A 24291-nucleotide genomic window follows, 5' to 3' on the forward strand; every position below is an offset into this window, starting at 1 on the left:
GCAGCCCTCCTGGGAGGGTCTATCCCAGGTAAACTGTCTCCAGAAAATGACTAAGCTACATCCACCCAAGGGTGGAAAAAGCTATTCCTGCAGCTCCTCACTTTTGGGCAGATCCAGAGCCCTCAGGGGCAGCAGGCGCAGCACCACTAACTTGTTGGGTCCAGTGACCCGTGGTCAGCAGGGGGACACGTGGTGAGGGTTGAGGCAGATTCCCTTCCAGTCAGTCCATCGGGCTGTCTGCACTCCAATTTTTAAGCCCTGGACCAGCGGAATTTGGCATCATGCCTCCCCCTTGGACCCCCTCCCCTCCCCCATCTCTGTACCTAATACAGTGCTCAGCCTGCAGGAGGCTACAATCAGGCAGCTCATGCTAGCTCATTTGTACTTAGGGATATCTGTGTGCCGGGCAGTGTTCCAAGTGTGCGTGTGTTGCGTCATGTAATCTTCACAACAACCATGAGGTGGGTGGTATCTCCATTTTACAGATGAGGAAACTGAGCCACCGCGGAGGCTAGCCACAAGTCACCCAGGATTTATTCTCAGGCAGCTGAGAGGGGAAAGTCATCCCAGGGTAGGGCACAACTGACTCATCTAGGGAGTAGGTTGCTCAGCATGGGGACAGGTGACAGGCTGGGAAGACTTCAGGGAGAGGCAGCCATGTGCGGAGCCCTGGAGGCTAGGTGGGCTCTCTGTGAGCAGAGGGGCTGTAAAGAGGACGTAGCAGTGGGGCACTGTGGGAGCAAGAGTGCAGAGGTGAAAACTTGCATGCCCTGTTTGCACTGATGAGCAGAGCTCCAGGAAGGATGGTGGTTCCACTGTGGGTGCGCCCGGCTGGCCTGGCTACACCTTAATGTGGGCTGAGGGGTCCCAGCCGATGGGGCAAATTTGTGGGCTCTAGGGCCCAGAAAGTCCAGAGCCAGCTTCAAGCCAGCCCTGCCTCTGCCTGGAACCAATCAGGTGGCTGGGTAGGCACAGCAGGAAGTTCCCCTTTATCTCCTGCCACCTCTGGTTTGGCCCTGGCTTTCACTCCAAGCTCCGACTTTGATACTGAGTTCTGATTTGGACTCCATGACATTGGTGTGGCTTCTGGGTTTAAAAAAAAAAAAAAAATGCTGGGGCTCCTGAAAGGTCCAAATCCACAGAGCTGATGTCTGAGACCACTTTCTACAGCCTATTTAATGGATGCCACTAAGCCCTGGGTTGCTTGTGAGACCTTTGTCCCCTACATTCAACTGGCCCACTACTTGGCTTTCCCAGTTCAGCAGGCCACCACAGCGTAAAAGGTGGGCTCTGCTGGGCTCTGGCAGCTTCTGGGCCAGACCCTCGGTGCTTTGTCCTGCTGTCATAAAGCAGGGGTGTTGTGAGCATTGACTCTGGAGGCTGTCAGGGCTGGAAAGAAATTGGTGAGGATCTAGTCCAACCTCTCTCACTAGAGAGCCCTCAAGATGAGTCTATTTTTTTGAGGTGGGGTGGAGACAAAGGAGACCCGCCTCATATCTTTGTGCATCTTCTGTAGGATCCAGTTCCAGGGCTGAGCACCGATCAGTGTCTACACTCAAAGTCAGTTAATGAATGACAGCTGTGGTAGTTTCCAAAGATAGTCACCATTGACTTGTTCTCTGCTACAGGCAGGCCATTCCCCTATTGAGAGGTAGACTTTATTTTTCCTCCTCTCGAATTGGGCTGGCCCTGAGACAATTTCGGTCAATAGGTATAAGAATGCATCACTTGTGGCAAAAGTAACATTCTGGGATTTCTGAGCTCTGGCCTTAAGTAGCTGTAAGGAAGCTTCTGCTTCGTTCCTCTTGAAATGTTCCTTCTTGGAGGCCAGCTGCCATGCTATGAAGAAGCCCCAGCAGCCCCAGCTAAGCTACACACTGATGCCAGCCATCCCAACACACTGGCCAATGCCAGATGAAGCAGAATGACCTACAGAACCATGAAAAACAAGTTTTGTTTTAAGCTTCTACATTTTGATATAGTTGGTTACACAGTGATAGATGTATGAAATTAGCAAGTCTTCAGTAGTTTCTTCTCTACCAGGCTTCCTCTCAGAAGATCTATTTTTCCTAAAACGAATCCAGCCAAGCAGGACCCATCTGGGAGAATGACTTGGTCCATGAGTCTTCTGACCTCAACTGGCTACATCTCTAACTGTCCAGGACCCCCATGGAGAGCCCTGACCATCCATGGCAGCAGGCTCCCGTTCAGGGAACGAAGGGGTTCCAAGGCCTGCAGCTGCTTGCTGATGCTTGCTAAGGTTCCTGCCTTGCCTGGGGGCTTTCTGAGGAGCCTGATTTAGTCCATGATCCACCCGTGAGCCCTCTTTAAATTACACAGCCACCTGTAAGCATCTTAAGAGTGAATACCAACAAGTGGAAGCGTCAGGAAAAGATCACTGAACTAAACACTGAAAAGAGGAAGAAAGAAAAAAAACCGAATTGCTCTAACCTTAAGTATGAAAAGCAGTCTTAATTTAAATGCCTACAAATGTGGCCATATATTCTTCCATGACGATTTCGAGTTGTGTTAATTTTTTCCTCTATTAATGACAGCCTTAATTTGGAGCATTTGTGCTGGCAAAGAGGACTGTGAAACTTGACCAAAGGGAAAGTGTCAGGTTGCTACTGCACCCAAAGAAAAAGGGTCAAGCTGGCATTTCACTCCCCTTCTAACTTTGGCAGTAAATAATGAAGAAGGTTGTTCAATTTTTAACGAATGCAGGGCCACAGCTAATAGCTAACTAACTCTCCCATTTTGTGGATGAGGAAACTGAGATTAAATGACCCCTGACAGAACATTGGGAATGGCCCCCAGCCCACAAACCTAGAACCAAAAAGTGTATCAGTTGTATGTACCCTCCTATGTCAATAAACTGTTATTGCTATGTGACAAACCACCCTCAAAATGTGGCTTCCAACAAGAAAAATTTATTTTCATGATTTTGTGGGTAGGTTGGCAGTTTTTCCGCTGGATGTGCATGCAGTTGCATTCAGCTAAAGGGTCAGCTGGGCCAGAAGGTCCAAGATGGCCATACTGACATGTCTGGCAGGTGGTGCTATCTTTCAGTTGGGAGACCCCCTCATCCTTCAATAGAAGGCCCTCCTTACACAGCAGTCTTGGGACAGGGTTCTAAGAGTGAAGGCAGAAGCTGTAAGGTCTCTTGAATCTAACCTTCAGAATTTATACATCATCACTTTCACCACATTCTGGTGATCAAGGCAAACCGGACAGCCAGCCCACATCCAAAGAGAGGGGGAAAAGACTCCACTTTTAGATGGAAAAAGCAGCAAAGAAATTGACTGCATTTAGTCTATGCTTCTAGAACTTCCGATCCTTCTTCCCTGCTTTATCTTTCTCCCTAGTACTTAGCACTCTCTGATATACTATATTTTGTTTATTTTAAAATGGAAGCTTCACGAAGGCAGGAATCTATGCTGCTTAGTCACTGCTGTAGCTCCAGCACCGAGAACAGGGTCTGAGACATAGTAGGTGCTCAATAAAGATATGTCGAAGGAATGAATGACTGGATGCTCTTACTATTGCACTATGTGAAGGTGGGTATGGTCCGATTCCTGCCCTCTAAGGAGCTCTGTGTTCCGGAACCAGCCCTCACCTTTTAGTCAAGTTTTGGAGCATCTTTGCCAATGCAAAAGCTCTATATTAAAAATGATACACATAAGTTTAGAAAACAGAAGTTAGACCATGCACTTATGGCTGCTCACTCCTGGAAGAAAGACAAAACCAGGCTCCTGGGCCTACCTGGCTAAGAAGTGGGCTTGGATGGACCCAGAGTGACCTCGCCAAGGAGCAACCCCAGTGCAGCCCAGGATTGGACATGACTCAGAGCTGGTGGGTCAGAAAGCAAAGGGTTCAAGAATTATCTACTTTGTGTGTGTGTGTTTAATTGATTTTATTTTTTAGAGAAGTTTTAGGTCCATAGCAGAACTGAGTGGGAAGCACAGAGTTCCCATATCACCCCCATCCCTACCACATCCAATTCCCCCACTATCAACATCCTGCGGCATAATACATCAGTCGAGAAAATGACCCACTTTTAAGGACATGGGAAATACTCGTTCTACAATGGTGAGATAAATCAGGACACCATGAAATATACAAATGTGAAGATATGAATCCAACTCTTCTAACAGTATTATGTATGCTCTATTTCATCAAATTCATCAACTTTTAAAAATCACTACGTGCCACTAAAGGAAAAATGCATTGCCAATTAATTGCAAGACTCCATCACCTGTAATCAGTTAGCATCCTGATTTCTAATTAAAATGTGAAAAAAAAATGTATCGGAATAAATACATTGTGCTTTTACACATACGAATGTGGGCACTGTGCTTCTTTAATTCCCTATGCTTTGAAAAAATTTCCTGTCTCTTCAACAGATGGTGCTAGGAAAACTAGATATCCACATGCAAAAGGATGAAGTTTAACATTTACCTTACATCACATACAAAAAATTTCCTCAAAATGGATTAAAGACCTAAACATAAGACCTGAATTGATAAAGCTCTTAGAAGAAAAAACAAGGGAAATTTTATGACATTGGATTTGGCGTAGATTCCTCGGATATGACACCAAAAACATAGACAACGAAAGCAAAAATAGACAAGACTACGTCAACCTTAAAACTTTTGCACAGTAAAGGAAACAACTTTTGCACAGTAAAAGAAATAACAATGAAAAATCAACCTACAATATTTACAAACCATATATCTCGTAAGAGGCTAATATCTAGGCTATATAAAGAACTACAACTCCAAAAATAACTGAAATAATAAAATTAGCAAAGAAATTGAACAGACATTTCTCCAAAGAAGGAGTGAAAATGGCTAGGAAGCATAAGAAAGCAAGGAAGTGCATGCACATCCAACCATGGGTAATACCTCATACCCATTGGGATGGCCATTATCAAACAACAAAAAACAAGTATTGGCGATAATGTAGAGAAATTAGAATCTTTGTGTACTACTGGTGGGAAGGTAAAGTGTGTAGCCACTATTGAAAACAGCATAGAGGTACCTCAAAAAGTTAAAACTAGCATTACCATATGATCCAGCAATCCCACTTCTATACTCAAAAGAAGAGAGGATCTCAAGATATTTTCAAACTCATGTTCATTGCAGCATTATTCACAATAGTCAAGAGGCGGCAGTAAACTGTCTACTGTGGGATGAATAAGTAAAGAAACATACAATGGAATATTGAGCCTTAAAGGAAATCACGTCATATGTGACGTGTTTGAACCTTGAAGACATGCTAAGTGATATTATGCCAGTCACAGAGAGACAAATACTGAGTGATCCCACTTACATGAGGTACTCTGAGTAATTAAACTCCTAAAAAAAAGGTGTTGCCAGGGGCAGGAAGTGGAGAAAGGAGAGTTGTTGTTCAGTGGGTACAGAGTTTCAGTTTCACAAGATTAAAAAGTTCCAGTTTCTGTTGCACAACAATGTGCATACAATTAACACTATATTTAAAAATAGTCAAGACGGTAAATTTTGTTGTGTCTTAACACACAAAAATAGTTTCCCCAAATCTGTATAATCTATACTTTTTAAAAAGCTCTACAGATAAGCAAGAATAGCTTTGGCAGTGGCGGTAGCAGGGTAGGCAATGCCGCGATTGGTCTGGCTTTTGTCCCCTCCCTGGTCACTGGGGTACAGAAAGATGGGCCCAGAGGGAGGCTGGCAGTTGGCCCTGCCTTGCCCTGAGGGGAAGGTTCTTCGTCCTCTACCCATCCCCAGGCACCTCTCCTGGACAGACACTGTGGCCAAAGGCCAGACAAGGACAAAGGGGGCTAAGTGCTTTTTTTCTTTTAAAGAAAATACAAGATCTACAAAAATATAGTTTCATAAGCAATCATATTCCCACCATTTCAGCTTTTTTCCTCTTTCATAGAATAAAAACTTTACCATTAAAGTTCCTTTAGTCCTCTGTCCCTAGCCAGTCTCTCTCCCTCCTTTATACACGTCTTTACTTTTACCTTTTCGTATGTCTTTTCCTTTAATATGTGGTATTTATTGTCCTACATCTTGCTTTTTAAAATCACGTGTTTTTGCGCTCTATGCTAATAATCATTCCTTTGAATCTAGTGACTCTTTAATGATGACCTGTTCCACAATATAGACACTATCAGATTCCTCCATTCAGGTCACTTCCAGTTATTCGCTCGCACTAGCACTGTCACCGCGAACATCCCTGGGCCATCTCCTTGTTTGCCCACATAGGTTCTCCTGAGCAAGGCTATTTGTTTAAAATGATATTTACTCAGTCTCCTGTACAAGGCCCGTGCCAGGAGTTGAAGGGCAAGGTGGGAGCAAAAGCAGGTGTAAGGTTTTGCTTACACAGATGGACCTCCTGTGGGGTCCGCGAGGGAAGGTCACCTCCCCTCACCCCTGCAGCCTCCCAGGTCCCTGCATCGTTCTTTGTGGGCTAGCCCCTTCCATACTTGCAACCCCCTTCTTGCCCCCTCAGCTCCTGGTCCACTTGGCCCCAGCTCCCTGAGCTGCCCGTGTTACTTGACCAGACAGAAACGACCCGGCCAAGGTCACACAAGGCAGCGCACAGAGAGGGTTGAGAGCACAGCACAGACTTCTGGCCCTGGCTCGCTCACAGCTGCTGTCTCGGTTTCCGCTCGGTGGTAACGGACATAGGTCCTCGGGTTGTCAATCATGTTTTTCTCCACCTGGGCTGGGGGCCCCCAGCGGGCGCCGCTGGCCTCACCCTGAGCTCTCTTCCAGCACAGTGCCCAGGGGGCGCTGGAGGCAGGGTGGGACCGGGATCTCTAAGGCCGTGTCTTTAGCAGGACGCAGGCGCCTGGCTTCGGTCCGGGGTGCACCGGAGCCTCTCTTAGGGTTGCAGATGGCGGGTCTGAAGGGGCCAACGAGCAGCCGGGCCAGGGGCGGGGCTAGAGGCCCAGCATCATCTCTCCCGCGCCTGCGCCACTTCCCCTCCACTGAGAGCTTCCAGCGCTCCTTGGGCTGTCAGGCGCGGTGGCCAAGTGGTAAGGCGTCGGTCTCGTAAACCGAAGATCGCGGGTTCGAACCCCGTCCGTGCCTGGCGTTTGAGGTTGGGGTTTGGCAGTGGGGCTCTCGTGTCCTCACGTGTGCTATCCCTTCCTCTTTGGCTGTGTTTTCTTTTTCACTTTTCAGATTTTGTTCAGGCGTCCTTCACTTCCTTCTGTTCCCAGGCTCCACGGTCACTAGCACAGGCGGGGCCAGTGTGCTAGGGCTCGCGGGACCACGTGTAGACGTTCTGGACCCTGGCCGCACTCTGCTTTGCTCCCTGCCCCTCTACCCACGGCATCTTCCCACAGCTCTACTCCTCTGGCCAAACCACCAAGGGCGAACTCATCTAGGGTCTCTGCGTTACTTGTGGGAACACTGAGGCCCCAGGCGAAGGTCCCACACTAGGCAATGGTGTCGCCAGCGTTGGGCCTGGGGGTGTCCAGTCTTGCCGGTTTTACGAGTCTGGAGGGCGGGAGAACTTCCGAAAAAGAGCGTTAGAGTTTCTGTTTGTTCCTCGAAAGATGAGTTATCCACACCGTGCTTGTCCAGGAAGCCAACCTCTTCGTTCAGCTAGTGGGTGCTTACTCCTCTCCCAGCCCTTGTGAACTGAGCCTTCGAGTCTGGCCCCTAGCCAGCTATGGCATTCCCTACATCATTTCTAGGATAAACCGTCCCCTTTAATATATGACATGACATCGCATGTCTCTCATTCCTGATTCACTCCACTCTGTCCCCTTTTTCAATTGTGACACTCAACACTGAATATGCTGTTCCGCATACAGTCTCATTAATGGAACTTCGACTCTCTCATTCCACATTCTGTACTTCTGTGAATGTGATCAAAAGTCATATTGCCTGTCTGGAGGCCTCATGGCACAGCTGGATTGAAAGTCAGCAGAGTCTCTTTGGGATGGTGTCTAGGGGTTATCAAAAGACAGAATGTGCAGCTTAGCCAGCAGGGAAATATATTAATCTTTTCATGAAGGTTCCAGTAAATGGAAGGGATGCTCTTGGCTTTTGAAGAAAATGTTGAGCAAGTTTGTCAATGTCATAGAATTCTTATTAAATGCAAATCAGATATCCAGCAATGAGAAGAGGAAAGGTCCTGATCTACTATATATTGCCTTTAATCCTACACCTTAATTTGAATTTCTGATCGTTGGAACTCCAAAACTGGACATTGGTTTTCCTAACGTAGCTGGGGCAGAGAATTCTATACCAATAGAGTGGGATGGATGAGACAAGCCAAAGTCAATAAAAGAAGGTCAAGGTATGGAAAAGGTCAACACAAAGATGTTGGGGGAAACATGAGTCCCCAAAGGTGAAGAGCCAGAAGGGGGATATGGATCCCAGATCAAGGCTGGTCAATACATGCACCAGGGTAACCACAGGAACAGAGAGGTCTTGCAATCACCTTGAAGGCCTGCAGGTATCTACACCTACCTCTGTGGAACTGGAGGTGGGTTATTGGCTGAAAGGGCGAGGGCAGAGACAGAAGGGGACACCTATGTTGAGCTTCTTGCATAACCTTTATTAAACCACATACATACCCTGGACTTCAATTTCCTTAGTTGCAAAATTCAAAAGTTGAAAAAGATGCTTCCAACATGCCTTGTGGCCTGAAATTCTAAGTTCTCACCTCAGAGCCTGGACTTTGGAGAAGCAAGGGGACCTCAAGCCGCCCCACTCTTCTCTCTCATGGCTGTCAAGGTGGTAGATCATAGTAGCCCCTTTTACAGTGGGGCCTGGTCATAGCGATCTCATGATGGGATTTATGTGACCCTGGCGCCATCCAGAGAGTTATAATGAGTGCTCCCTGATAGGCAGGACTAGAGCTGAAAAGGCCCTGCATCCTGCCAATTTCCCCTTGTTCAGACTTCCCTCTAGTGCCCCCTCCTTCCAAGGTCAAGAACAGAACACAGGGCTTCTGGTACTGCAGTTTGAGAGCTATGTAGGCAGACATAGCTATTATGGGCACCTGAAACCTCCAGGACATTAAAAAACAAACGACAAGAAAAATACTTTAGTCAGGGTCTTCCTTCCTGGGAGTGAATATCATTTAACTTCAAAGCAGAATTTGGCAAGTATAATATACATTTTGCCTCATACTGTTGGTTTTAGCCCAATATTCCAGCCTAGAGATCTAAACTTTTTAACTCTTTCATTGAAAAATAAAACAGATTCAAACCCACATAAATCAAGTGAATGTCTTAATGGATTATAAAAACACCCAGGCCAGAGAACTTTGCCAGACACCCCAGAAACCACTTTCATTTGCCACCCACCCAATCATACTCTCCAACAGCCAGAAGGAGCCATGCTCCCTACTTTTAGAGTAATCACTTCCTCAGATTTTTACTTACCACCTAATTGAGCATCTTTGCATCTTTATACCTATAGTTTAACTCTGCTCATTTTAAAAATTGATCTTTTAAGCTTTTTTTATTCAGTCACTAGGATTCTCTTCCTTCCCTTTAATTTCCTTGTAATGTATCAGTTGAGGAACCTGGCCCATCTGACCTCTAGAGCTCCCCACAGTCTAGACTTTGCTGCCTATAAACTCTTGGTGCAGTTCAAGTTTCTCTGTCTTTCACATTTCCTGCAAATTAGCTAGATCCAGACACTGGGTCAGGGGCAGCTTTGATCCCTTTGACAAGATTCCACTACCACCTCCTCTGAGAAATCTCTGATTCCTCCAGGTAATGAGTCACTCAGCTTCTTGGCTGGGGCCCCTCTCTCTGTCTCACATCATAGCTGGGAAGCTCCTTAGGCCCATGTCTCACTCGTGTCTGTGTTTCCAGCACCTGGTACAGAGACAGAGCCCTGACACAAGACAGGTCCCTACGTGAAGGGTTGAGAGAATAAATAGGAGTTTGCCTGAGTACCACAAGATCTTGGGTACTTCTGCCATGATTCAATCATCTTCAACACTCAAATGTGATCTAGGTTGAAGCTAAGCAGGCCAGGGTGCTTTTCTTTCCCCCGTGGTCCCTCTAAATTTGCATGTAAAATAGAATGTCAAATTAAGAAATATTCTCTATAAACGGTTTTATTAGCAAACATTAAAAATCTAACCCCATTCTTCTGGACAAAAATTACCAGTTTTGAATCATGGACTGGTAGGAATGATAGCAACCATCCAACTCGCTCATCTTATAGCCACAGAAACAGGCAAAGAGAAGGGAGGTGATTTGTTCAAGGTCATTCAGAAAACTCTACATTTATCACACAGTAAGCTCTTCTGCAGGATTAGCACAAATCTGTTTGGAAAAGTCATCTACATTATTACTTGACATGTACCCAGGAGATGGTCCATTTCTTGGCCAGCCTATGCACTAAGCAGACATTTCATTTGTCTAATATTCACTGCTGATCAATAGGAAAAGCACATAGTGATCAAAGTCACGAGGCTGTGGAGGCAGGGGAGGGACGCAGGCACACGCTGACAGGGGTTGGTTCTTCTAGACCAAGTGCTCTAACATTTTCCAGACACTTACTCTGCCCACTGAAAGCCTTTCAGAGAACCCTGAGTGACATGGCAGAGACTCTGGGCCAGTAGAAGTCCTTGTTTGACCTTACTTTCCACAAGCAACCCACCACCCTCTCAACCTCACTCCTTAGGTCATGTTCAGAGAGGGTGCAGCCCAGGCAGAGAGTGTCAGACCACCTGCTTCCTCCCCACCTCCAATTATGCAGGAAAACTGAATCTAGCTCAAAGCACTGCCTTGGCCTTTCTGAAGTATTATTACACTTGGAAGGAATTGACTCTTTTCTGAGGAATGTACCCTTCTGCCGCTGCTTGTGTGCAAGGGATGTGTCTCCTCAAGTGTCCGAGATAGATAAAGAAGCTCTTTATATGTTGGCTGAATGAATAAAGGTCAACAACAATGTCAGAAACTTCTCTTCCTATAGTTATGAAACAGTCAAGCTGGGAGAAGTCAAAGAGAAAATCACATTCCAGTTTTGCTAGTGATGAAACAAAGGCCCAGAGGCAGAGATAACTTATCAAAGGTTGCACAGGAGTCAAACTGAAACAGGCCCCAAATGTTGATAAGACCAGTGATCCCAGTGTAGCTTTTCTGTGGGAAAGATTTCATGCCCAGCCTGCCTTTCCTCTAAGGGCTGAGGCTCTCCCTTTGTCCTAGCCACCTGAGCTGAGAGAAATAAAATCCATATAAACTGCCGTTTAAGCAAACCATACTGAGAAAATATGCTGCTTGAATTCCATGGTCACATACAAAATATTCTAGGTTATTTGCAGCCCTTTTTCTCCCTCTAGTCACCAGGATCCCTGTATCTTCTGTCAGAGCTCTTTCTGACGGCAGGAAGCTGAAAAGAACCTAGCACGATTGTGACTGTAGAAGTGGCATCTGATAGGCTGGATGGTCCCGTGGAGGTGGCTGAGTGGAAAGGGCTCGGTAGGGAGTGACCTTGGGTAAATCATTTCAGCCCCTCAAGCCCAATTTCCATATCAGTAAAGTAGGGGTTCTCCTTTGTGCCCTTCCACTTCACAGCATTTTATTTGCATTGCTAGAGATATGGCAGGTGTTCAGTATTAGCAGAAAATCAATACTGTATCATGGTGTCGATCTTAAATACCGTGAACAGTTTGGGCATCGGAGGCCACTGTAAATGTTGGCCCTCCTGCCCTTGGTGGATGGGGTCCCTGTCTAAGAGGAAACTGGTGAAATCAACAGGCATTGGAGGGAGTGCCTCTATCTATGTGGTTTAGGCCCAGGAGCCCCTGGGGAGGGTTTGGGGCAGCCAAGCCCATCCAGTAATGGCAAAGCTGAGCTCTCAGCAAATATTTACTGAGTATGCATTATGTGCTACGCATAGGGATACAGTAGTGTACTTTAGAAACAGAAATTCCTATCCCAGTAGACCTTATATTCTGGGAGCTGGAGGCAGAGATCAACAGCAGGGAGGCAGAATATACTTAAATGAGTAAAATACGTGGCATATTGGGACAAGGGCTTTGGAGGAGGAAAAAATCTGGGTTGGGGATAAGTGATGGAAAAGGGGGCTGCAGTTTAAAGTAGGGTAGCCAGGGAAGGCCTAGGGAAGAATCTAGAATACTGGAGCAAGAGAACAAGGCATCTCCAGCTCTATGGAATTTTTGGCCCCAAGGCAGGTTGATCCCTTTCAGTCAGAGGGATGTGTGTGGCACTCTGGCAGGGTGGCTGGAACATTAAAATTCTCTTTGTCATACCACAGCTCCACCCCCACTTCAGGGGCTCTGAAGCCAGCCTGCTTAGGAGCCTGACTCCTCGGGTCTTTTGTGGGTGGGGGCAAAAAGAACAGAAGCCACAGGGCAGACTGAGAGAGGTAGACACATTGTGAGAAGGGCAAACAGCGGCATGAATGCCTGGAGTCTGGGCCTTTCTGCAGTATTTACTAGGAAAGGGCTTGTGGGAAGTACACTAGACCTGAGAAGGGTCTGGTGGAAAGGGGCTGATCTCAGGTCTGCAATTATTGGCTGAGTGATCTTGGCAGTTTTACCTGTAAAATGTGGGTAATACCTACATCTTAAGGTCATTGTGAGAGTGTTAGGAGAAGCTTTTAGTACACATTCTTGGCACCTAGAAATTTCTCAGCTGAGAGTTATTGTCATGGCATGTTCTCTAAGGTAATATTTTTCAAATTTCAAAAGGTAAACCATCAGTAGGCTTAAAAGCAACAAATTTTAATAGACTAGGATAACAAACATATCTGAATGCATAAGAATTGAAACACTTTAGATAGATAGATAGATAGATAGATAGATAGATAGATAGATAGCTAGCTAGATAGATATTTCCTACCATGGGGTATAACTGCAAGGTTTTTTTGTTTAGATTCTGATTCTTTTTTTAAATTAATTTTTTAATGGAAAAAATTATTTAAAATTTTCACCCATCTACCTACCCCCTTTCCCCTACCCTCTGAATAACTGAACGTTTGAAAGCCACTTTCCTAAGGCATTGTTTCTCTAAAGATGGTTGTAAGGAGTGTTTTCTAACTTTAGTAACATGCATGCTACTGTCATCATTTATGCCATGTGAGAATACCCCTTGCATTATTATTTACTAAATACTTGCCTTTGAGTTGGCTCACTTTAACCATTCGTTGCATTGTAACAATATTTATGAAATTTACATTTAAAGATATAAAATTGCTTTAACCTAAAGCCATCTCACTTCTGAATACTGCACTTTGGAAAACACTGGTGGTAAGAAGCGTGACTGTGAAAGCACTTTCTCAAAGTAAAGCTGGGGGCCGGGGGTCAATAGCACTGTGAGGCATGGATGAGTCTCAAACGCTCAGGGTCCCTTGGACCCTGGAGGTAGGCCCAGTCCCATCGCCCAGCTTTCTGAGTTCTTGTAGTTGACCTTCCCACGGGGGCCACCTCAAGAAGCAAGGGACAGGCCCTGTCTGCTTGTGGATGACTCAGGTTTTTTTCTTGGGATGTAACCCCCAGTGGAAGAGGCCAGGGCCTTAGTATCTATCTTTTTCTTCTGAACTGTGTTCTACCACTGCACCAAGTTTGCAGAATTTCCTTTCTTGTTCAGCTTTGATTCTATTGATGGGATTAGGTGCCCCCCATGGCCATGTCCTTTGATGTGGTCAGGGGGTAGCAGGGAGATTTCAAGCTCAGGGAGCAAATCTTAATCTTCTGCAGCCTTCTCTGAGATCGGTGCTGGGGTAAACCCATTACATCCCTGCCCTTTCATCCCCCCAGGACACCACTCCTCCAGGCTCCTCAAGTCTCAGAGATCCAAAGGGTTTGTCAGATTTAGAAAGAGCAATAAAAGGGAAAGAGAAAGCAGAGCTCGAACCCCAGACCCCCTCCAGCACTGGCAACATCACCAGCAATGTCAGGGTATCTTCTTTCTTCCTTTCTAATCCCAGGCTCCCACAAAACGGGGATTACAGAGGCTTGGGACCAGCACCCCGCCCTGCCCCAGCACTGGGTGCCTCTACACTCCGTCCCTCCTGGAGACACTCTGTCTTGGGAGCACCTGATCCTACACATCTGTCTGTCTTGTCCTGGGATCTCTACATTGTGGTGGGGTTGAGGGGCATAGCTGGCGAATTCAGCAGAGAAACCGTTCAACCCCCATAGCAGTGAGGTTTTAAGGTATGATTTGATTGGGGATGTCAGGAAAGGGAACATAGCCATATCTATGTCGGGCCACAGACAAGTACATCTCATTTTTCAAAAATTTAATCTAATTCTATGGCTCCATCTGAAGAATGCTGAGGAATGGGATGGTGGGGAGCTCACTCTCAGTGGTCATTCAGGCTTCACCATCATTCCCTCTTCCATGGTCCCTGGAGTCCTGGAGATGTTGGCAGAGGCCAGTGGATGCTCTGGACTGGTCTCAGTGTAGTCAGGCAGTTACTCCGGGAAGTCCTGGTGTCTTCAGAGAGAGAAAGCGGGCAGCCGGTTCTCAGGAAAGAGGATTCCACTGACCTCCCAACCCTCTCCAATCTTGGGAAAGCTCCCCCCTCGGCCTTGCAGCTTTTCTGTACCACACTTCCCTCTCCACAGTCTCTTTAAAGCAGTGGTCCCTAACCTTTTGGCACCAGGAACCGTTGCTCCTATGAGAATCTAATGCCTGATGATCTGAGGCGGCGATGCTGGTGCTGGGGAGCGGCTGCAAACCCAGATGAAGCTTTGCTTACCAGCTTCTCACCTCCAGCTGTGCAGCCTAGTTTCTAACAGGCCTTGGACAAGTATTGGTCCGCGGCCGAGGGATTGGGAACCCCTCCCCTAAAGGAACTCAGGTTTTCAGAAAGTACAGCTAGGAAGAGAGAATGAAAAACATAACATCTTAAGAAAGCATGCTGATGGGTACTACGCTTGGCGTTTTACATTTATTTCGTTGGTTTTCCACCAAAGTCCCGCAAGACGGGCCTGGCTGGCTCTGGGTTCCAGATGGGGATGTTGAAGCCAGCCGCAGAAGCGATCGTTCCCCACTCGCGGACGTGGCCCAGGAGCGGAGCGGCCGGCAGGGGGCTCTCCGCACCGGCCTTCGTGGGAGGAAGCGCTAGCAGCAGCTCGGACGGGTCCGGGAAGGAAAAAGGAAAATTACTGGAGCTCAGGGGTGGGAAGAGCTGCGTGACTGGGAAGGAAGGCACTGGAGACTGTCGAGTCGGACTGCCTGCGACGCACTCGATAACCGGGGCAGCTGGGGCAGCCTGCGAGAAGGAGCCTAGACCGCCCCCGGGCACCCCTTTCACCCCCGGGTGTCTTCTCGCCAGCCCCGCAGGCTGGTGCGGGCGCCGCAGGCTGGAGCGGGTGGCGCCACCGAGGGGCGGGCAGAGGGCGGGCCGGGGCGGGGCGCCGTCCTCTTGGCTCCAGAGGCGGTGCGGGCCGGCGCTGGCCGAGTCCGCCCGCCAGGAGCCGTGGGGCACGGAGCCTTCCTGATGTGTCACCAGCACGTGGAGCCAGCTTGGGCCGCGCGAGTGAGCGGAACTCCCCCAACTTTCGAGGGGTCTCAGCACCTCGCTCTTGTCCCAGCTGCGCCGGGCTCATGCTTCTTGGGGCAGGGGCGGCAATGGCCCCTGGGTCCCGGGCAGGTTGATCGTGGCCCGGGCTCCGCGCGCGCAGGGCTCCCGGAACGTCGGGGCGCAGGGCCTGGCTCGCAGAGACTCCCCGCAACCCCTGGCGGCGGCGTGGCCTTCGGTGGGAGGCGGCTCGGCCACGGCCCTGTGCCCGGCGGATCTGAGCGCAGGTAACCAAGGCAGCACGGATCTGGGCCTCGCGGGTACGGTGTGGGATCATCGCGAAGTTTCTAGTGTAACTGGTGCCCAGGTGGGGGTGGGGGAGGCTAGGTCCCCGCACCTCCCCAGCCCCGTCCCTCGGCCTGCGCCGGGGCAGCTGGTGGTGGCCTGGAAGCTACCACACGCCGAGCGTCGTGTAACCCTTCCAGAGCCGGTTCGGGGCGTGGGCCAAGGTCGGGCGGGGCGGGTGTCTTCTTTGGGAGACGCCGCTTGGGGGAAAACCCGAGTCTCGGCCGAGCAACGCGCCGTGGAAAGAGGGCGGCTGGACCCAGTCCGAGGGAACCTATCCTAGGCGCGCCCGCATCCCGAACTCCAAGACGCGCGGGAGCTGAGGACTGGGTCTTTGCGGGCGAGATGAGGGTGTCGATTCAACTGGCCTACAAAGTCCCAGTCCTCGGCTGCCGGGACCGCTGGCTGCTCCAAGCTCCCTGCCGGCTTTCTCCCCGCTCGCCGGAGCTCAGCGCCCAGGCAGAGAAATGGACTCCGGCTGGGCTGCTAGCTCTCGGGTCCGCGCTTGAGAGAGGGTGGCAAGGCGCGCTGACCCAGGGCTCCGTGCGGAGATTCGAGGGATCCCTGAGCGTCGCGGGAGCCAGGGGAAAGCGCTCATAAGCTTGAGCCGGTGCTCGCGTGCAGTCCGTGTCTTGCGGGTGGAGCGGGGATGCCTGCCAGGGCAGCCCAGGAGTGAGAGCGAGAGACCGCGCTCCTATCCCCAGCGGGCCGAGCCCATTCGCCTACCAGGGCCTGCCCTCCTGCGCTTCTCAGGGCGGCAACCGCGAGCTCGCGGGTGAGGAGGACCGCCCGATTTCTGGAGTTGCACCTAAGGAGCTGGGACCCGGGCGGAGGTTTAGCCTCTGTAGACGCGAAGCCCCTGTCCCTCCTGCACCCCACCGTTTCTTTACTGACTGATGCATCTTTGTGGGTGTGTTCCTAATGGCTGGTCTTTTGTTCCCTGATGCATGCCACAGAATGCCGACTCGCTGCAAGTCCTCGTCAAGTTTTGTGCCGAGATTCCTTTCTTAAACTCTCTATCCAATAACTTTGTTTCTACATCCCCCAAAGAAAAACCCCACCAACCCCAGAAACCTCGGTTTTGCCTGGCGTTAGAACTTTTTGTTTGTATTATGTTTTGGTTGTTTTGGCTGTGGGGGCCTTGGGAAAACATTTGGGAACACTCAGTGAGGTGACCCGAACTGAGTGAGGGCAAGTTGATAAAATAGGTCATCTTGGGCCCCCTTCTTCCTGACTTCGAAAAACAGGAGAGGTTTCTAGAAACAGAGGGAAAAACCAGCCCAGCCAGGTTGGCCCACCTCTCTCGAAGTTGCGCAAAGACCCATTCTGGAAGGTTTTTCCACAGGCTTCCCTGAGTTCTGTGAGCTAGTGTAGAGGACATCTTGCAGGAATCCTTGGACACTGCTGTTTGGGTGGCCTAAACGGAAGGGTGTGGAGGGGGAGCCCCATGGGCTGTGGGGTCACTGAAGCAGAGTTGGGCCTGTGAGCCCAGAAGAGGGCATAGCCCTTCACTGCCGTTGGCCCATGTTTTTTCAGTGTGAGCTTTGTTCTGTAGGCTCTAGTCAGTGGAACATGTAAATGCTGGAATTATGGGAGAAAAGAGTTTATTTGGCCCCGTATCTAAATGTACATGCGTCTTGACAAATTCTCAGTTTTGAGGCAAAATTGTCTGTGAGTGGACTGGAGGCTTTGCCCTAATTAAGGAAAATGTTTTCTTCCGAGTACTGAGTCAGGGTGGGAAAAGAAAGTTCTCGCTTTGAACCCATGCCTCTCCCAGCCCTGGGGATCAATATCTTAGAGTAAATGAAGTGGAAATCTCCAGAATATCGTGGGGTCATAAAACACTGGTAGTATTGGGCTGGAGCAATGAGATGCAGAAAAGCAAGCAGAGTTGGCTGCTTTGTACCGACCCTCGAGGGGACAGGCATGGGGACACACATCTCTGGAAATAAGGCATAAGGAGCCTAGCAGTGCCCCTCGTCTCCCCTGGCCTGCTCCAGGTGAGAGGCAGTTTTCCTTCAGGCTGTGCCCTGTCCTCTAGGGCTGATCAGAGTTTGAGAGATTTTTAGGAAATGGCCTTGGCACTTCATTTCTTTGGGGAAGTGAGCAATTAGGTTTTTCCTTCTTGGGACTTTTTCCTTTGCAAAATGTGATTGAATCAGCTACCCATTTGGCTGGTCTGTCCTTCAGTAGCTGATTTGTGCTTTGATCTAAGCGTGTGTGCTTTGATTTAAGCTGTTGTGTTTAGGAGTTGTGTTCTGAGAGCTTTTCGATTTTGCTCTACCTTTTGATTTCTCGTAGTTTCCTGGAGCAGATGCCTCCTCCTTTCCCCTCACCCCCACCCCAATCCATTCCTCTAAGCTGGGTACCTAAGCTGTGAAGTCAGACTTGTTTGCCCTGGAGGCCGCTTCAAGAAGCAGCTAAACGCAAGGTGGAAAGCTGGTGGGAGGGAAGGATTTTAGCCAGAGCCCCAGGGAGACCCACAGAAGACTCCCGAAATCCAGCTGGACTCCTAGTCCTGCCTACTTGCATTCCGTCAACTCTTAAGTAAATTGCAACCTAGTGAATAATTAACCTTGCCCTCAGTTTTTTTTTTTTTTTTAAGAAAAATAAAATCCCAACCTATGAAAAGGTTAGATAGAGATCAATTTTTGTCCAGCAGGAATGGGTTGACAAAGGAGGTGTTGAAGTCAATCCTCTCTACCTCCAAGTCTTAGCAACTCCAGAAATTCTGATACTTAGAAATCCCTCCAGATTTCACTGGTGGCCTTTCCTGGGTGTGATGGGGGGAAGGAAGCTCTGAGCTGCTTCTCTAGATCTCCTTCAATGCCTCTTTGCCCAAAGCTGAGCTGTCTGAACTTTCTGAGATGGTCGGGAATTTGTCCCCTACTTGGTGTAGCAACAGCTTGGCCCTCACTCCTGCATGGAGTTGATTCTGCTGCCAGGCCAGTTTGCTACTCTCTGTGCGGGATGGTAAATATTTGGCCTGTCTCAATTCTTTTACACAAAAGAACACGCTCTTGATTTGTGACAAGTCCGTGAAAGAGCTGTCTCAGAAGTAAGGGATCAGTTTGGGTTCCAGAAAGCGTTTCTCTCAAAGCAGTTTAGGGTAAGGGCCATGAAGGCAGACTTTGGATCTGGAATTGGAGTTCTAACTGCCACTTGCCAGCTGGGTGGCCTTTGACAAGTAACTTCTCTGTGCCCATTTCTTCCCTTGTGAACGAGTGCTATGATACCTACTTTGTAAGTTTGTGGTGAGGCTTATATGAAAAATGTAGGCACAGCGCCTGGCACACAACAGTAGACCTTTGACTGGTAGTCCTCATCTCCTCAGCTCTTATTTTGAATTTGCCTGTGTATATGCGCTGGTTGAGAAGGGTGCAGAGTGATTGAGATCTCAGGCTTGCGGATCTCTGTTGCTTGCTAGCTTGCGGCCTTGGGCAAGTTACCTAACCCACTGGCAACAGCAGCTTTGTAATCATAAGGCTGGGATCATGTCTGGGAACCCCTTCCCCTGAGTCTGTTCTCCAGTTTTTATTGTTCACCAACCACGTGCCAGGGACTGAGCCAGGCTGAGGTTCCAACCTTGGGTAAATCATGGGCATGGCCCCTCACTGCTCACTCTGATTTATACCCCAGCTCTGAAAGCAGATGAAGAGCATTGTGAGTCCTCTGTGGTAGCTGAGGCTGAGACTGGGAGGGGCAGCGTGGAGAGGTTCCCTCAGGACTTCACAGCTGCCTTTGGTGCCACAGAAGGCAGATGATCAGCCCTCTGGGTACAACTGGCTACCACGTTGGGAGCCAATAAACGATAAACGTGAGCTGTGAACAGGAGTTGGATGGGCCTGGATTAGTCAGCAGAGTCCTTAAAGGAACCCTGGGTGTGCAGATGTGGCCACCTCACACATCTGCTCTGTAGTGCAGTCAGCCTGAAAGGCTCAAAGACTCCAGTTCTAACACTGAGCACATTTCATGAAAGGTCCCCAGGAAAGGTGAATTGCCACAACTGCTCTTGGCTTGCCTGCTCATTGACCGAGTGGGCAAGCTAAACACACTCTAGTGGGATCAGTCAAGCAGGGTACAAAACCAGAAGGGGTGGAGGAAGGAAATAATTCAATATTCCAAAAAAATTTTGAAAATACCAAAGAGTGATCATCATGGGGAAAAAATCAATTTCATTGGACTTCCTTACGCTTTTATTTTTTATAGCGGAGAGTTTTTATTTTTGAATTTCAAACTGGAGGTGAACATAGACCGTCATCTTTTCAGTGCTTTCGAGCCGTCAGTCCTAACTGACCCTGGGCAGTGGACAGGGCATAGAAACAGAGCAGGTGACTTCTCACCCACTGCACAGCTCCCTCCCACCTTCCTTTGGCACAGTCTGGGGAATTTCGAAATCGCCCTGTAGCCAGACCCCTTGGGTTAGTTGCCCAGGGGCACTAGGGAGGGAGGTGCTATGTGGAAAGAACCATCGCCTGACTTCAAACTCAGTTCTGCCACTTTGGGCCTGAAAGCCCCCTTCTATGTCAACTTGGGGGTTAGCCTGAATACAGTGTGCACCCCTGTACAATCTTCTAAGATTCCGAGCCAGGAAGAGCAGAGGAGGGCACAAGGTTGGAACCTGGGCCTGTGGTTTGGAGGGGTGGGAGAGGTTGGGGAAGGATTCAGAGATGTGCAGCTGGGAAATTTGGATCAGTCCATGAAGACTTTGTGGTTCATTCTCATGAAACTCACTTCCTCTCACTGGATTTCTGCCCTGGGGTATGTGGGGTTCAAGGGAAAACACTGGCTTCTCCTTCTTGGTGACTAAGGCTTAAATTCTGGTTTTTCTAAGCAGAAGGTTAAGAAGCAACACTCCATCTCTCCGTGTCTATTGTAAAGTAGACCTCCTCCCCCACCCTTCTGAAAATAATTAAAACTGCATCGCTGTTTATCTGTTGATGGCACTTGACTTTCCAGGAGAGCCCGGTGGAAGACCGAAAATGCTTTCCTTCTTAAAGTAGGCATTGGGGAAAAGGTGTTGGCTTTGCAGTTGGAAATGTGGCTCTCCCATGGACTAGCTGGGTGACCGTGGGCCAGTGGTGTGCCTTCCTGAGACTCAGTGTCCACTTGCGTGATAGTACATGTCCACTTTGTAGTGCTTTATGAGAATTAAATGAGAATGCCCGTGTGAAACGCTGGTCACGTGGTAGCAGGGAGTACCTACATGGTAGCTGTTCTCAAGTAACGTCGTAGTTCATCCCAGGGCCTGTGGGGCCAGTGAAGAAACCCCAGTGAGGTCAAGGAAGGATAACCTGAGCCTGGCAAACCTGCTTGCTGGATTAGTATCTGGAGAGAAAACATTGGAAGAAAAGTAAGTCCTCGCTGTGTGTGCTGGGGGAGGTGGGGAGTTCCTGTTTCTTCAGGGAGACATGCCTGGTACAACCTGGAGGGACAGAGGGTGGAGGGTGGCTGAAGTTGTTCACTTTTCTGGGGGCGAATGCTTGCAATCACTATGCTCCAGCGTATCTGAAGGGACAGGTTAGTGGGAGGGTGGAGTAACGTTCTCCTGGATTTCTTCCTACTGAGCTCGCTGTTGTAAGCTTAAGGACATGAAAATATTTTTTAAAGAAAACATGTCCTTGCTCTTAGAACTTCTAAGGCACAAAGCAGATACTTGGAACCAGGACTTGCCTATAAGCAAAATGTTGGTCTCCAACTTGCCTGATCAGACCAATGTATATCGGGCGAAAGTCAAACACTTGCTCCCAGCTGGTTAGTGTGGAGGGTTCACCCTCCCCTGGTCTGCTTCTCTCCCTCTGCCCCTCCTCCTGTGTCTGGTGATAGCAAGTGTTCATTGTGGCTCAGGTCTGGGCGCATGCTAACCTTGGCCAGATCGCTGAATGTTAAACCATCTGGCAAAATATCACATTTCGACAATGGGCCTTTTCTATGTAGATGGGGATAGAGGGGTGCAGTGCCAGGGTACTGGAAAACCACTTAAGCATTGACAGTGGACAGGGGGTAGGGTCCGGGATCCTGACTTTGAATGTAAGAGGTGGGGATGGAGCAGGGAGTTGCTCCTTAAAATAGAAGTAGGCCAGAAAACCAGCACCTTCTGTTAACAGAGCCTGAATGGGGGAGGGGCTGATGCCAACCTATGTTGGCATCCTTCCTTTCGTCCTTTCGGTGGATTTTGTTGTAATTAGACAAGCTATGACAAATATCCCATTGCCCTTTGGCTGGGGAGTTGTGAGGAGTCCTGCCTGGAAACCCAGCCTCCTTCACTTGGGAGCCATAATTAGGCAAGGGAACAGTTCACGGGCCCTTGATTCAATAAAGACCCTTTTATGATGTTGGTTTTTCCCAGAAAAATAATACCACTTTGCCCCGTTTATTGCATTTAGATGTGTAATCATATTAGACTAAGCAGCCCGGGGGACCGAAGTTACGTAGTTAGAGTTTTCCCAAAGCCTGTTACCCTGTCTTCAGAGGAAAACAGTGTCCTCGGTAAAAAAGAAAACAAGGAACATTTTTGAGGAATTTCTCCCTTGCCATTTAAAGGACTTTTGCATCCATCAGGGTGAGAAGCACGACCCAGGGCAAAAAACCAGAAAGTGAAACTAACTTGGCTGGCCAGTGTCAGTGCAACCCTGCCTCGGCCCCGGCGATGCTCGCCCAGCCTGGTCCCCACCTCATCGGCAAACGATGTTTGTCAATCAGACAAGTAGCACATGTCCTACACAGGGCCAGAGTAAATGCCAGAGAGGATCCCTGTGTCCTTTCCACCAGGAGTCGTGGTGTTCCCGCACATGTCCACCACAATGGCAGGACTGCGAGGGGCAGTTCTCTGCCTCCCTCAGGCTTTTCCTTGTGGGTGCAGGCAGCCCCGATTAAATATAGTCCTGGGGTCATGGGCAGCTTTCTGTGGTTGGGATGGCTTACCTGGCTGCTGCTCACGTTCACTAGACACGCCTCCGAGGCACTTGACATTGGGAGGAGTGCCCTGCCTATGACACACTCACCTGCAGGCCCTCTCCCCACGTAGCCATTCCCTCTTACCTTCTTACCCTGAGTCTGTTGTGTCAGGCCGGCTAAAAACATGCCCCAATCACACAGTAAAATCCCTCCTCAAAATCTGCCCAGTGCCGGGGTTAAGTAGGGATCACCAGTGGAGTCCAGAACCTCTTTCCCAATTTGAGATTTAGAAATCTCAGGGGCTGAGGAAATTTCTCAGAGTCATTCATAGGAGTGCTCTGTTAAGAAAGAGGGTATGATATTTCAGAAAGTTAATACTGCATTGCATTAAAGGGGGTGGGCGGGAATCCATTTGATTCCAGGACGTCTGTCTGATGTGTTGTTGCTAAAATATTTTTTCAGATACCATCCTTTAATGCAGAAGAGCTGCATTTTATAGGAAGTGGTATATCTGTTTACAGATAGTAATACTGAAAGAATATCTTAACTTACACTATCTTAAGGTTTGAGGTGATTTTTTTTTTAATCTTATACCTTAGGCTTTCTGGATATTTTACACTTTTTTGAAGACGTGCCATTAAATTACATAGAAGTAATATCTGTTTTTTGTTTTTCCACCCAGAGGAATATAAATTAGAACATCCGAAACCAGATTATCCAATTAGTACATTTTTCTAATTAGCTGTTTAGGAATTTGCGGTGAGATAAATTATTTTAAATTTCCAAATGAAACTTGGGCCACAGGGAGGCTCTGAGGGAGGTACACAAGGGGAAAAAATCATGGGTTTTCAGTTTTAGCTACTACCACTCACCTCCCCAAAACACCTAAGTGCCTGCCCATCAGGCAGCAACAGTGACCAGAAAAGAGTTTTATTGTCCTTGTCCCAAGTAAATGGAGTTCAAAAAATTATTCACTGATGTTGACTTTTCTATACCCCTGACAACAGAACAGGCAGTCACTTTGCTACATTCTTCAGCAATAATGTTAGTAGCTGTTTGGAGAAAAAATTCTGGTGATATGAGTTCATTCAGTTTGCGTTTTCTGTGTGCCTTGTATGTGTGCTTTCTTTGTGCTAGGTGGCCACTGGGGCAGTCTGTAGGGGGGAAGATGTCCAACCAAGATTTGGGAATAAAGTCAGGACCCAGCTTTTGCACTTTGTGACTGTCATTGGTGCAGGCCCATAATCCTTTATCCGAAATTGTGAACGTCAAAAAACTCTGATGATCAAAAGTTTTTGTAATTACTTTTGTGGGAAAACTTGACCCGAACTGTATTTATCTTGAGGAGTATGAAGATTCATGGGTTTCATTGCAGAGACATTGATATGTTTGATTAGGGTGGTGCCCTGCTGGGGTCTTACATAATATGTGGTATATATACTATGTTACTTTTATAAAGCCTGAAAAATTCTGAAAGGTGTATGTCCTGAAGGTTTGGAGTCAGAGATTGCAGCCCTGTCTAGGAACATCAGCGTAATGAATATGACAGCAACTCTGTGCTCCAAGATAGGGGCAGAGTCGCAGCCTT

General features: G+C 48.3%; 1 non-coding gene across 1 annotated transcript; it reads left to right on the plus strand.

Annotated features, from left to right (window-relative positions):
• The first annotated feature begins 7007 nt into the window (after positions 1-7007).
• TRNAT-CGU lies at positions 7008-7079 on the plus strand. The gene has a single exon. It is a non-coding gene; the product is annotated as a tRNA-Thr (tRNA).
• Positions 7080-24291: the final 17212 nt, after the last annotated feature.

The sequence above is a fragment of the Rousettus aegyptiacus genome, unplaced genomic scaffold (genome assembly GCF_014176215.1).
Source record: "Rousettus aegyptiacus isolate mRouAeg1 unplaced genomic scaffold, mRouAeg1.p scaffold_m13_p_6, whole genome shotgun sequence".
In the NCBI taxonomy this organism is placed as follows: domain Eukaryota; kingdom Metazoa; phylum Chordata; class Mammalia; order Chiroptera; family Pteropodidae; genus Rousettus; species Rousettus aegyptiacus.